The following is a 14,208-nucleotide window of genomic DNA, read 5'->3' as shown; positions in this document are numbered from 1 at the left end:
CATAACAGAATGAAACTTTTGCCTTGATCTCACTCTCTTGATGCAATTTTATTTACACTTTTCAACAAGAATCAATGTAATCTGTATGTAGAAAGAAAATTGCTTTTTTGTGTTGTTAGAATAGATAAAGTCTGAATAAGTCATGAACTAACAACAAAGTGTTACAATATAAAGTCTTAAAACACAGCTGAGAGCAAAGCCTACATTGAAAACAAAAAAAAATAAATATACCTACTACTGGTAGATCAACTTTTCTAAGATGATCAGGGATACAGGAATAACTAAGTGAGAAATAATTGTGTAGTGGCTGACATGCTATCTGGATTTTTAGGGACCTTGTTTTCTGCCTTGCCACAGAGTTGCTATTTGCCCCTGGTTCAGCTTCATACAGATATTTTTAGATATCCAAATCAATCATCGTGGTACACATGGAGGAAAAAAAAAGGCACAACATTTTAAAATTATTAATACTGCCGATGTTGAGACAGCAGAGCTTTGAGATTACGCTACCTGCATCTTTTCCTGTAAAGGAGACACACCAAGAACACACCTCTAGCTTTGCAAATAAGAATGATTAACTTTTTCAAATGAAAGGAACCTCAGAAAGATTAAGAAACACAAAAAAAGGGAATGCAAAACTCCACAAAATTCTCTCCCTGCCTCCTGTGTCCTCAGAAGGTGGGTCATTTCCCTCAGGCTTGCTCTCAGATCAGCAGCTCAGTGACTTTCTAAATTTTGACAAGTTCCACGCAGTCTTCTATCTCCCTTGGAAACCTCGGGCTTTCTCTGCCTGAGGCTTGTATGCTCCTTGTCCTCAGGAGTATCTCGGCCTTAGCCCTTGTTGCAGGCTCCCTTTTCCCCTACCTCTTCCTCTGTGATCAAGCTCAGTTGCTCTTGGGGAAGGAATAATCTCCCCCAAATCGCAGAGGTCCTCAGTCAGGAGAAGTTAAGCATCTCCCCAGGGGAGCCTCACAGACTGCATACGTACTGGCTTACACTTAAGAAACTACAAATAAAACATAATATAGTATCTCTAGACTATTATGTTTATATGTCTATTATATTATACCCTTAAACATATGTTTCAGTTTTCAAGTTGGCTGGAAAGCAGCTCTCCACAGCAGACCTGCTGGAAAACCCTGCCTCAACCTGGAGTCTGAGCGATGCTCGTGTACAACCTCCGAGAAGCCTGGATCTCCCTCCCTCCTCTCATCAATACAGACTCTTACACGTCAAGAGCAGCTATTAGATCGAGTCACCATATTGCCTCCACACAATATTGTCACTTTAAAATGGGACAATTTTCACTTACAAAGCGCTTCACTCAAGAAATGCAATGCATTAATTGAGAGCACCGGTGAGAGTCCTTAGTATTATTTGCCATATTTCATGGCTGTAAATTATGGCACAAATTTTAAGTGAGTTACCCAGTGCTAGAAACAGATCAATGACAGAAAGACAGTGGCATCCAGAGCTACTTAGAGCTGTTTCTGATCCTCCTGCTGCAGCCAACATTCCCTCCTGGGCAAACATCGGCAGCGTTTGATGTCAGCTGCAAACGTCAGCAGCACCAGTGAGAAACAGTTAACAGAGGTTTGATATTTCATTGCAGTGGGCAGGGAAATTAAATCTGCAGTTTGTGACTCTTAGGAAATTAAGTCTCTATTAGGAAAGGGTTAAAGACAGATTATGTAAATAAGGATATTGTTATTTGTCCCATATGTAGCACTGTGGAGTGAAGACCGCTTTCTCTCCCTATTTTTTTTTTTAGTTTTTCTTTTCCACAAATTGAGAGATTAACCTGGTCTCAATTGAAATGGCAGCCCATATCATACCTTCCCTTGATCTCACAGCATGGCTAATAACAGCTGGGGCCTACCAAGCAGGCTTCTTTATTTTTCCTTTATTGTTCCAGGCCACACAACCGTGAACCTTCAGCATGTTATGTACTTAAGCATGGTCAGGTTGATGTCATTATTTTCTTATTGTTGTGGAGCTCCCTGGGTGTTTGCCCATATTCATACAGAGGGGCTTGTGTGCTCTTTGTAGGTTAACCTTTTAAAAAGGAGATGCTCGACCACTTGCAAATGTAGCCCAGGGCTGTGACATTGCACTAGGCCGATTGGTACGCTTCAAAACACATATTAGCACCACTTGTGCGATTTCATCTTTCTTTTTAATTTTAGCCCAGTCTTGTTAGATAAATCTTATCTGTGCCACAAGTAAATGCTTGATAGAGCACATTTTTAAAGCCTTTAGAAAGAGAGAAAAAAAGTGTGGTTTGTCTGGGTCACTGTGTGCTTTGTCTAAGTAGAGGCATAGCTATTTGCCAGTTTATCTGTCTGCCGTCCCTCTGTCTATCTCTCCAGCTACCTTGAAGCAAACAAGCCATGAGCATTAGTGCTGAATTGCGAGAGCTACAGGGAAAAGTGCTTCTCTGCATGAACCGTGGCCACATTTAGCTTTTACAATCCTATAAAAATTGGTCTACTTGCTATCAGTTCAGCCTAGAAAGCAAGCCACAGCTCTCAATTGCCTCCAGCTTTCATGTAAGCACCCCACAATATTTCCGTTTAAACTACAGTGGGTAGAAGACACCTATAAAAATATTAATTAGCTCCAGTTGACACCAGATGCAGTTAACATACTGTGCACCAGCTCTGAAATACTAGAGTTTTTATTAGGTAAGCTAATGTTTATTGCAAGCACTAAGTCTGAGTCATAAAAGGCTGAGCATAAGAAAGATGTTTCAGGTATTATTCGTTTCACGTATCAAATACAAGTTTGTTAAATCCTACTTGCAGGGTTAATTATTTTGGAAGTCATACTGGAAATACAAGCTTTCAAAGAATTTGGCAAGATTTTTCCATACACTCAGCGGGCCAAATGTAAATGAGTAAGAGGGTGAATCTCTGCTGGTTTCAATGAATTTTGGCCTTGTAACTTTTAAGTGAAGCAGATAAAAACAGCAGCACAGATTACAGGCTTAATGTCTGAATTACTTTAGTAGCGTCAATTATGATAATGATAGTCCTGACACCAGTGTATCTTTTGCTACAGTTTCTTTTGTAGGCTGGTTGATCCTTTGCTTTTTTAAACCAAGAGGTCAGGAAGGTGAGCTGTACAGCTGGGCAGCAAGCAGCCTCATGTATCTGGGTCTCTGTCAATGCCCCAAAGGTGTATCTTAAATTACTTGTGTAATGGGAAGAGAAAGGCCGCCTGTGCTCGTACGCTCAAGGATTAGGCTTATGGTTACCAGCAGTCTGGATGGGACACAACTTGCCCTTTTTGCAAAACCTGTGCCACAAAGGAAGGAGGTGAAACAAAACAATGCAGAGAAATTTATAGGATGGAGATGAACTATTCTGGCTTTCACATACATAATGACACCTTTGAAACCTCCGTATGTCTTTACCAGATATAATCAGGATATTCCCTTAATGTTTCCTTCAATCATTATGGAAAAGACAAGGAACAATTAGACTTGAACTTCTATCATGTTTTTCATTCCTTATTTATATCAGAGTTCTGATTCTACAATTTACCTCAGGATGTTTGTATGTGTGTATGTCTAAGCACAAGGATAGGTCCGTCAGAATCCTTTGTATGTTACCACACTGTGCTTGGTTGCACAGACCATAGCTGTATTGCCTGCCTTACTCTCCAGGATTGAGATGTTGAGCCATACAGAGTAAGCCAGATCTCTCTGTTCAACCTGTAAGGAAAGACCTTGAAAATGAACCACTCCTATGACGTGTCTGGATTTCCCTGGACAGTCTGCATTACTGCAAGGCAGTGCTGGGAGAGAAAAAAAAAGTTTGAATGGTCTGGCAGTTTGAGCTCGATGGCAGTCTCAAGTGGCAGGCTGAGATGGAGATGGAGATAGCCTTGTGCGCATGTCAGTAGTTACAGCACTGAACTTTCACTGTGCTTCCCTCTTTTCATTGTCAAACTATTTTTACTCTCAAAAGTTCTAGTTAGCCTACAAGGCAATACTCAATAACACACTGAATTTACTTTTCTCTGATGTTTAAATGTAAAATCAAGATCTTCCCCATATGTATTTTTGTGGTGTAATTGTAGAGAATGACACATGCTGGTTTTGAAGTACTGCAATGAACTATGAATTCGTATCAGTCTAATCCATGATTATCTTCAGCAAGGTGGTATCCCTTGAATTGTTCTTTGGACACTTAAAGTATCCCAGTTACCTGAAGCTCGGTTATTAAAACTACTTTAATCTTTTCCCAGATAAGCATGGTTCAGCTATAAAGAACAGCATGTTGCATTAACATAGCAGTCCTTCACTATGCTGCTACACCAGAACCTACCATCATATTTCCTGACATATGAAGTATATAAAAAATTAAATAAAGCTGTAGGAAAAGTAACGGTTTAGTCCAAAACCTTTTCTTATAAATATTCTCTCTTTTTTTTTTTTTTTTTTTTAATTTTCTGTGGGCCATAAAAAATATTTCCAATTTACTGATCAATTTCCAATGTCTCTTTTCAAACCTTCTGGTTCCATCAAAACCCAAGAAATACAATAATATTGCCAGAAGACATTTACCATGAACCATGGCCTACCATTTGCAAAATTACTTGAACGGAATCTCCTTTCAGATAGCAGTGCACTGTTTATGATTCCATAAGATCTTTACATATTTCAAATGATATTCAGAAATATGCTTATGTTGTGTGTGTGTGTTGTGTTTTTTTAAGATCTTATTTTCTTATCTGAACTCTTTTAACAAAGGTATTACGCTAAGTATAAAAGCTGTCCAATTTTTTTCCAACCTCTTGCTTCTCTCTAAACCACAGTCATTTTGTTAGACATTGAAAATGTCTTGATTTAGTTGTCTTGCTATTTTGGGCCTGTCCTGCCCCCTGCAGTGGTAATAAGGATGGGGCTTCCTGCTGGGTCCTGAAGAATACCATTTCACGGCCGCCACATAGCTGGCGGCTTTTATTTATGGAGCCAAGAAAATGAATGGGTATTAGTGTCCAAACATTTCAACATGCTCCTGTGGCCATGCACAAAAGGGACTGATTTGCAGCAAATTTCCACTTATTTTTCAAAAGTATTTACCTTGCAGAAGCTTGGCTGATCGCTATAATGGCATAGCAGAGGGGAAAAATGACCATTTCAGAACCCAATTTTTATATATGTTTCTGAACCTTAAAAGTGCTATACTTCTTGTGAATAAAGATAATACTCTTGGTTGCTAGGCTTTTATGGATATGTGGCTAATGCCAGCCCTTATTTCATGTGTCTTTACAAGATGAAATAGGCATTACCTAAAAGCAAAAAGCTTACTCTTCAATGGGGATTGCACAGGTGAAGGTTCTTGCAAAAGATGTTACCGGTTCCAATGCCAAAGTTTAGGTTCTTTTAAGCCCTGTGAATAGCGCTCAGCATGACACATCCAGGAGGTGTTTCCAACACCTGTGCTTCTACCTACCTGCTGGGGGCAGTACAGTGTGTATTTTATACCTTTCCTAAATTACCCCAGAAAACTTGGGTAAGACTTTCAAGTTTCGTTCAGATGTGCAACTGCATGAAACCTACAACACAACAAAAATTGGTGAGATTTGCACGTGCCCTTTAAATAACTGAAAAATTAAAGGTTATTAAAAAGTGGTTGCTAAAAGTTTTGTCCAGACTGTGCAAAGTTCAGGAATGCAATTCAAAGTCCTGCGCTTACGTCTTCTTAAACAGTTCCAGATGAGGTTTTTGGGCAGCAAACTTTAACTGCAGTCAGCATGTGGGTGCTAGTAGATGTAAAGGCTTATTTATATAAAATGAAGAATGTTCTGCAGGTGTTTGCAAGCACCAAATTTCAGATGCAATTCCGTGTATAGACACACACAGGTAGATCTTGTATGCTTGAAGATTTCTACCATAATATTTATAAGAAAGCCACAACAAAAAAAAAGAAAAAGAAAACTGCATTACTTGTACTATAACATCATTTCTTGGAAGTTCCCAGCAGGTAAGATGTGAAGTCTAGATAATAGAATCACACCACTACACTAGCTGCTATACAAATTTATGCAGGTCACCAGATATTGCAGTCTGCAACCCTTGAGTGGAAGTTTCAAAAGAAACAATACAGGAAAAGAAGATTTGGCAATGCCAATATCCTTGCAATATTTTTCCCTTTTATATATATATATTTTTTCCTCATATATAAGATATTACTCTATGCATAAACCATATCACTTCACTACTGTTTATGTTTGTCTCACCTTCACTTAAAAGGAAAACCATCACAAATTAGTTCAAAGTTGATTACTTCCATGTTGGAATCTGTATCTGTTGTTGCCTTTTCTCCTGAAAAGTTATCTGGCAATTATAGCAACACTTCTGATTTAAGTCCTGATCTTAAATTATTCCTCATTTTTCCCTAAACTTGGTTTACATAAATGGCAAAACCTGAGAGACTGAGTATCTTGCAGAGTTAATAGTTCCATAAGGAAAACAAAAAATGAAATGCTACACATACACCAGCACATCTGGAGCTGCTTCATAGTTACAGGAGTTGCTCCTTGTTCCTTTCCTTCCTATTCAGATTCATTCTACTCAGGTTCCATCTCCTAAATCTATTCTCATTCACTCAACCCCAAAGAAACAGTACACAACATGGGAAAATCCTCTGCAAAGAATGACTCTACCTCCTCCTGTTAACCTACCTTCAACTGCCAGTAACAGTTTCACTATATATACGAAAAAGGACATGGAGGAATGAAGTGGTGGAATAGAGAGGCAGATAAATAATCTCATCTGTGTCAACACCCTTCAAACTATGCAGGAGGCATAACAAGAGGAGACACATATATGAGGCATGCTCTTTCCTGATCTTTCTCCCTAGAGTTTTACAAGATTTGGCTCCTCTTCACATTGCATGGCAGAATACAGCATATACTGGAACAATTGTTGGACAAGAATAATGAAAGGTGCAGCTCAAAGAATACCCACAATTTTCTAAGAAAGGGGATGGCCCTTTCTGTCAACCTGTTTCTCTTACTGGGGAATGGATATAATAATGTTCATAAGAGAGCACTGTGAGGATCTGCTATGAATTCTGGACATGTTGAGTATTTTTTAAAGTTTCCACTCATTTCCTGGTCCTTCCTGCAGACATGTATGATACTTAATGAAAACCTTAGAACACCTTTAGAAACAATAAATTGCTTCGCTGTTAATATAACATTTTAATTTTCAGAAGTAATCAAGGCCAATCAAACACCAGGCATAAGTGACCTTTTCTACAACAAACTATAATTTTAAACATTTTAAAAATAAGGATATGCCATTCATCTCCCTAGCTTATAACAGTGCAATTAAGACTGTGAATTGGTGAATTAGTGCATTTTAATCTGGTTAAGAATAAACTTTCCTGAAAATTTTAACAGAAAGTAGAGTATATCAAAGCTTGTTCTTCCCAGTAAGCCTTGATTTCATTCTGTTGTAATGAAGCAGGCAAACTTTAACAAAAACTAATAACTTGCACTTTCTTTTGTTCCCTTTTTAAATATGTCTTGGTTTAGTCAATGACTGAGAAAGTCTATCAAACTCTCCTCAAGGTCCCTTTTTCAATCATTAGATGTGAATCATCCTTACAACCCCACTTATTAAAAAGGTTTAATCTTGTCAGTTTAGAGAAAAAGAGAAAAAGAAAAAAGTGAAAAGAAAAAAAAAAAAAAAAAAAGAGGGAGGAAAAAAAAAAAAAAAAATTTGCCTTTTTTTTTTTTTTTCCTGGGGTTAAGAATTACTTTTGTCTAACAATGGCTTTGCATGTTATGGCATTAATTTTGCAATAAATTATAGTTCAGGTAGGTGGAATTACTCACATTGCTTGACCAAAGTGTCTGACCTAGCCAGACCTCTGATTGATGAATAGTTTTTCATTTTGTTCTTCTACTCCTATCGGACAAAATCGAAAAACTGTGTGAAAAAGATCCTATTTCATGTAATAGCATTTTGTTATATATCATTACCACTTAATTCTGTCACCAGTGCCATGTCTGTGTTAAGTAGGCCTTTCAACTTCATCCTTTCACACCTCAATGCAATATTCATCTTGGACAATCAATGCACCAAAACTCTTGGTCCCAAGGAGTGAAATAACTCAAAGACTGTAATGTAGTGACTTAGTCCATGCCCTCCAAGGGGAGTTCTCTTACAAAATCAAAAATTCAATTAGAGCATGATTAGAGCTACCTTTGATCTAAGTTCCTTACATATCAGTACCAAAGTTGCATTTTCAATGTATATTTTAGGAAAGACTTCACACAAGCCCAAGCAACTTTAGCTGTTCACCCAAGTAGCTATTGCATACTGAAGTTCATGTGGCTGTTACTTCACTGCTGTTGTTACCCAAGATACTCAGATTTAATCTACTTCAGGTACATTTGTTTGTGATATCACATCTCTTAATGGCTGTAGACAGTGTCAGAAGCTTATTCACTGATTAGACTTGCTCAGGACCTCTTTTCAGCATGGCTCCTAGATTTCAGTGAAATTCATGGTTGAAGTATCAATTGTCTCTTGTATAGTGGCCAGAAACCCTGCAGAAGATCTAGCTTGTCTGGTATCCAAAATGATTAAAAAGGAATCTGAAATCAGGTGTGGCCTGGAAGAAACTCAAGAGTAATATGAGTAAGTTCAAGCTCAACCTATCCCCAGCGTGCCATGGCTTCTGTCACAGTGCTCCAAACAGCAAAATGTAGAAGACAACTGTACACATGGCTGTGTATGGTTGGCTTGAAACTTTCAATTTCTACCCCATAAAGCTTTGTGGTAACATCACAAGACATACACGGTCTGTTTTACAAACTGGGCAATCATGAGAATGAAATTCTAATACATGTAGGTCTCATGGTAAGGGCTTGCCACTGACCTATGTGAAATCTTGCTCTTTCAGTAGGCATTTCTAACTGAGCTGAATTTCAGTCAAGATAGATGAAAGGCAAAATATTCAGTGAGCTGTCTTTGCTTTGCAGATGCAGTGTTGTTATTGCCAATCTTACTGCTTGCAAGAGAAGAATGAGGCAGCAACTAATCAACTAACAGCACACAGAGTTCTGGTAGCAGGAATTTCAGTGGGTGGCAAAGCTGATCAAAAGTTGGAAAATAGACTTGTGAAACTTTCAGTGCACCATGTGAAGGGGTTCAAAACTTATCATTTTTTTTAATATTTGTCAACACTTCCATGACTTCTAATCTGAATTCCATAGAAATGTAGAAATACTGGTGTTCAGCAGAAAAATGTATTTCTTGTTTGTAGTTTTGCACATGGATAGAACAGAACACTTTCTTATAGATTTATACTACTAGACCACATTATATTGCATGTTGTCCAGATTATCCTTGGTGCATGGCATACCATCCTCCCCGCCCCCCCCCCCCCCCGAGTTAATTCATCAAATTACCCCAGAGATCTCTCTCGTGCTATTTTCCCTTCAAAATCAACTCCCTCAAGAAGTGAATTAACAAAACTATTTTCTTCAGAAGAAGCAATGATGTATTTAATAGAAACAGGAGGTAGCTAACAGGCAGAAACTAGTATCATAGATTCACATTTTTAAAAAATCCTCTCTACAGAAGCAGCTACCATTAATTTTGAAGATTGTGTTTCTGATTTTATTCTAGTTATGTTTGTTTGTTTGGCTGGATTTTCTTTTGTTGTTGGGTTTTTGTTTATTTGTTTGTTTCATTTTGTTGCTGTTGTTTTCACACCTGGTATCTGTCTGGAATCTTTAGTCTGAATTAAAGTTACATTGCAAGAGCCTTACCTCAGTCCCAGTGAATGTGTACCCAGAGACATTCCATTGGTTCCATTGGCATCAGTCCACATGTGCACAACTGTAAATGACATGAAAAAAATCTGGCCTATGATATGAAAAAAGCTATTTATGCACTTTCACAAAGGACAAAAGTCTTATAACTTTGGGTCTACACAGAAATGAGACACAAATATGTTAGTGAAAAGCCCCAAGTTTTCTAAATGTAGATGAGCACAGATTAAGAAAGCAGTAATTAATTTCCTTTGACCTCAAGCTGAAATTCCTTTCTAAAGCTGTCATAAAGAGAAAGAGGCCAGAGAGAAGAAGTGAAACTGTGTAACAATGCAATTAAACCCTTGTAATGAGGTCAGCCATTGGACTTGTTGCAACTGATATCATTATAGCAATGAGGAGGCATTATACGATGGCCTGATTTTTTTTTACAGGATTCATTTTTTCTTTAACTCTTTACCGGTCAGATATGTATTCTATAGCATTATAAAATAATGCTGCTAGCCACCAGAAGAGTAGGCACACACTTTCTTGTCTTACTGATGCTATTTCATAAGTTCTGATAATGAATAAACATGAGAAAACTCAGCAACAGTAGCATACAGGACAACTTCACTACAGACAACCCCTCACTCAGATTCTATGTCATAACAGTGGGTAGAACTTGCTCTCAGAAAGCAACTTCACAGCCTCCAAAAATGGGAGCAGGTAACTTTCAGCATTAAAGCAACATAATTAAAAAAAAAAAAAAAAAAAAAAAAAGTGGCAAGCAGGACCTCATGTACCAAACTTTCTGTGCTGCAACAAACCATCTACTTCTGTTTGTACAAAATATTGGCAGACTTGTAGGTTGGCTGCTGCAGCAGTCCTTCTTTGTCCTCTCCATTCCTGCCTAGCAGCAAGTTCAGGTGTATTTCAACAGGTGCTGCTTGTTAAAAACAAAATCCACTGTCAAGTGGTGATAGGCAATACTTGACTCATGTGGGAGTTGTGGTACTCAAGGAAAACACAGGCAGACCTGTAGGACAAACCTGAACCAGAAAGAATCCTAAGTAGTCCTGATCTCACTTGAGACTTGTTTATCCATTGGGAAAAGAATTTGCTCCACTGGAATAGTAAACATTGATTTCATGTGGTCTGCAAGCATCATAAATTTTGATTTTCTGGCTAGGCATTAAAAAGAAACAAAAAGTTGTGACATGCATATTTGTGGTGAGATTCAAGGAGATTTAGGTGGAGCATATTTTACATAAAGCTTTAATTAAATAAACAAAAAGGTTTTGAAGCATAAGCTTAGGACATTTTCCTTTTCTGGCAGGGGTGTCCTAAGTATATTGCCTGCAGATGACAACCACCTCTGTTATTACTTCTCAGACTCGCTTGGATCCCCTGCAATTGAACTCACATTACCCATTTCCTCAGCAACTATTCAGTAGAGTGGTAAATGGGAAATTGCAGTTCTTCCTTCACCATGCTTTATAGGAGTGATTCCTTCTCAGTGCTGCTAAGACAGGGTTTGGGTATTCAAGTTCAAGGTTATGAATCCAGAGTGGCTGGAGAAATTGCATCTTCTCAGGACATTTCAGTCATACCCTTTTCTCTATTTCCATATTTATTAGTTTAGGTGTCTCCTTGCTCAGTATGCTGGTTCCTAGCTTGAGATGCCTTGCAATAGCATAGGGAATATGCATACTGAACTCAGGGATGTATATTCAACTACAGAAACAAGGGGGCCTAAAACTTACATCATGCAGCAACTAAATCCATTCATTTATCTCAGACCCACTTATTTCAATTCACATACAAAAATAAAAAAGCTTTGAATCAGTCCAAATTTTAACCCAGCACTCTGCCCTTTCCCCATGAAGGTTTTATGGGTTTAACAAGCTGAATATTCTGCTGAAGGAAGGTGCCTATATCAGAGGTGGGTGCTGCTCTGGCCTGTTGCAGAACTGCAAGTCACTGGGTAGAATTAAATAGACTTATATGTAATAAAGGCTCATAAAGAAAAGCAGAAGATAGTCCGCTTTAGTTTCTGCTCTAGCCAGAGGAATACATTTGCCCAGTTAGGAGAGAAAAAGTTAATGGAGAAACATATTAGCTTGTTGGGGCCTTAATTAGTCATAGCATATTTAAACCCTAAAAAACAGTGGGAGTATGCCCCAAAATGAATAAATTGCAGCATTTATACAATGACAAGGAGAACAGATGATTGTATGATGAAGAATCCATTCACTGACTTTAATGTGGCAAGGAGATTTCAGACTTTAGCTGCCTCTTTCTTGAGACTTCAGTTCTGGGCCCAGAAAATATCAAGGTGTGTATGAAGGCATAAATAAAAAAATCAATCTGACGTCAAGTATTTCTAATTCTTCCCTCCACGTTCCTCAAATTGCTTGGCTTAAGCAAGCTTGATACCAAAGTTCTTTCACTTTTTCTGAATAAGTTCACCATCACATGTGCATATCCTTCCTTCAAAAGAATTATTAGAATGTGTCTTACTATTTGGAAATAAAGACAAGGCCAAATTGTCTTGCACTTAGAGGACTGATTTACCACTTCACATCCTTCTCCTTTTACTCATGCAGAGTGATCATGTACAATTTACTTATGTTCCTCAGTTTCCCCCCAGCTAGTATAATATTCACTGACCTCTGCAAAGAGCTGCAAGCTTTCTGTTAACCTCTGTATTAAGTGCAAAGCCACAGCATTATTAAAGATATTTTAAACAGAGATAGCTGAGTGATGTCCTATAAATTGTCATTTCTCCCCAAATGGTCCACAATATAATATTTCCTCCAGAAATGCATTTATTATTTAACACTTTTCCGTGAAAGGTTTCTTTTACATTGCAAATGCCCAGAGTTCTTTCATAGGTCTTAGACTATTGACCCTTTACCTTAAAACATGCTATTAATGCTTAACACTGTTATTAGTATTCAGGGAAGTAATGATTGGTACTAAAATGGAAATGTTCAGTAAAAACACCTTCTATTTTGTAAAATAATTATGTAACCTAATAATTATTTCATATGATTCCTTTTGATTGATAGGGAAAGGGCACCAAGAAGTTTGGAATCATGATTCTTTAAGGTCTACATTCAAATCGCAGCCACCAACACCATTGTTTCCAACAGTTCCATTTTATAAGAACTGCAACAGGAGGATCCCTGATTCAGTTTGGATGAGGGTTACACATCAGATAAGATATCCTTTAGCTAATTAGCTTGCCTTTTTTTTTTTTTTTTTTTTTTGAATGGCAAGAAATTATAATTCTATAAAGGGCAATACAGCATTCTTGCAATTTCCCAGTAAGTCACTGGTACCCTGGAGGTCAAATTTAGTTCAAGTCTGCAGTGAAATGAGACTACCTCCTTCCACTCTTCTGTCATCCCACCTGACCCTAACCTGGTAAAAGCATCCCTAGTGGTGCCAAAAAGGCCTTTCCATTTTCTGTGTACTAGCTACACTGGTCTTTCACATTTAAGGCTGCCAGATAAATGTCAAATCACAATGTTCTTATGATGTTTAATGGGAACCAGGCTGAAAGTGCTTGAACTTGCTTCACTTCAGAGAAGTTTTTGTCACTTTGGCTTAGATGGAAAAACAAGTCTTAGATCAATAATGTACATGAACGAAATAAATTCACCGAGCTGGGCTTTCTTAGCTGATTTGCTGCTTGCTGAAAAACTGGAAAACCTTTCTAGCTGCATGTGTCTGTGTTCAGTACAGAAATAGCTACAAGATTATTGTTCAATGTTTTACAAAGATGGCTAGTTTAGGCTCCATTCTTTTCCTGAGTGTATAATATTAGAAACTTTTATAATGGTTTTCATCACAGATTTTCAGGCTCTGACACAGCTATTGCTGTGTGTCTCTCTGTGTATAGAACTATTCTAAACTATTTTTGCTGGGCCAGTTTTGTTGCCAATTTTTCCTTCAAACACTGTATTGAAGTTGAAAGCGATAAAGCTAAGCAAGGTTTATTTCTTGAGAGATATTACAGCAACGGATTGCAAATGAAAGGAAAATCACAGCTGCAAATAAGTAGCATACATGTACAAATTAGTTGTTTATAAACATTTTTAAACAATTGTTAACATGAATTTGGAAAAAGCACTGAAGTCTTTCCCATTATAATGCTGATGAAAACAAGGCTGTTGACCTCTTCTCTCTACCTTTACCAGCAGATTCCTAAGCAGGGAGAGAAAGAAGCCAACACCCACCACCACTAAGAACTCTGCTCTGTCATTCAGTTAACCTGTGAGTTGTTCAGATATTAAAGTGATAACTGCCACAATAAAACTTCAAGGCTTATATAAGAGTTGTGGAGAAAAAGAAAAGAGATGCTTCTGCCAATCCCACCTTAGCTACTCAGCTGTGAATGCTCTGGGTGGAGTGCAACTG

The 14,208-nt window shown here is 37.9% G+C and overlaps 1 long non-coding RNA gene across 1 annotated transcript in view; it reads right to left on the bottom strand.

Moving 5' to 3' along the window:
* Positions 1–14,208, bottom strand: part of LOC118172334 — a 435,816-nt gene that overhangs the window by 337,501 nt on the left and 84,107 nt on the right. Inside the window, exon 2 of the long non-coding RNA XR_004753648.1 lies at positions 9,799–9,868. This is a non-coding gene — a long non-coding RNA (uncharacterized LOC118172334). The remainder of the gene's footprint in view (positions 1–9,798; positions 9,869–14,208) is intronic.

The sequence above is a fragment of the Oxyura jamaicensis genome, chromosome 10 (assembly GCF_011077185.1).
Source record: "Oxyura jamaicensis isolate SHBP4307 breed ruddy duck chromosome 10, BPBGC_Ojam_1.0, whole genome shotgun sequence".
Lineage (NCBI taxonomy): Eukaryota > Metazoa > Chordata > Aves > Anseriformes > Anatidae > Oxyura > Oxyura jamaicensis.
The sequence above is the reverse complement of the archived record's forward strand: the minus strand, read 5'-3'. Positions and strand labels throughout refer to the sequence as shown.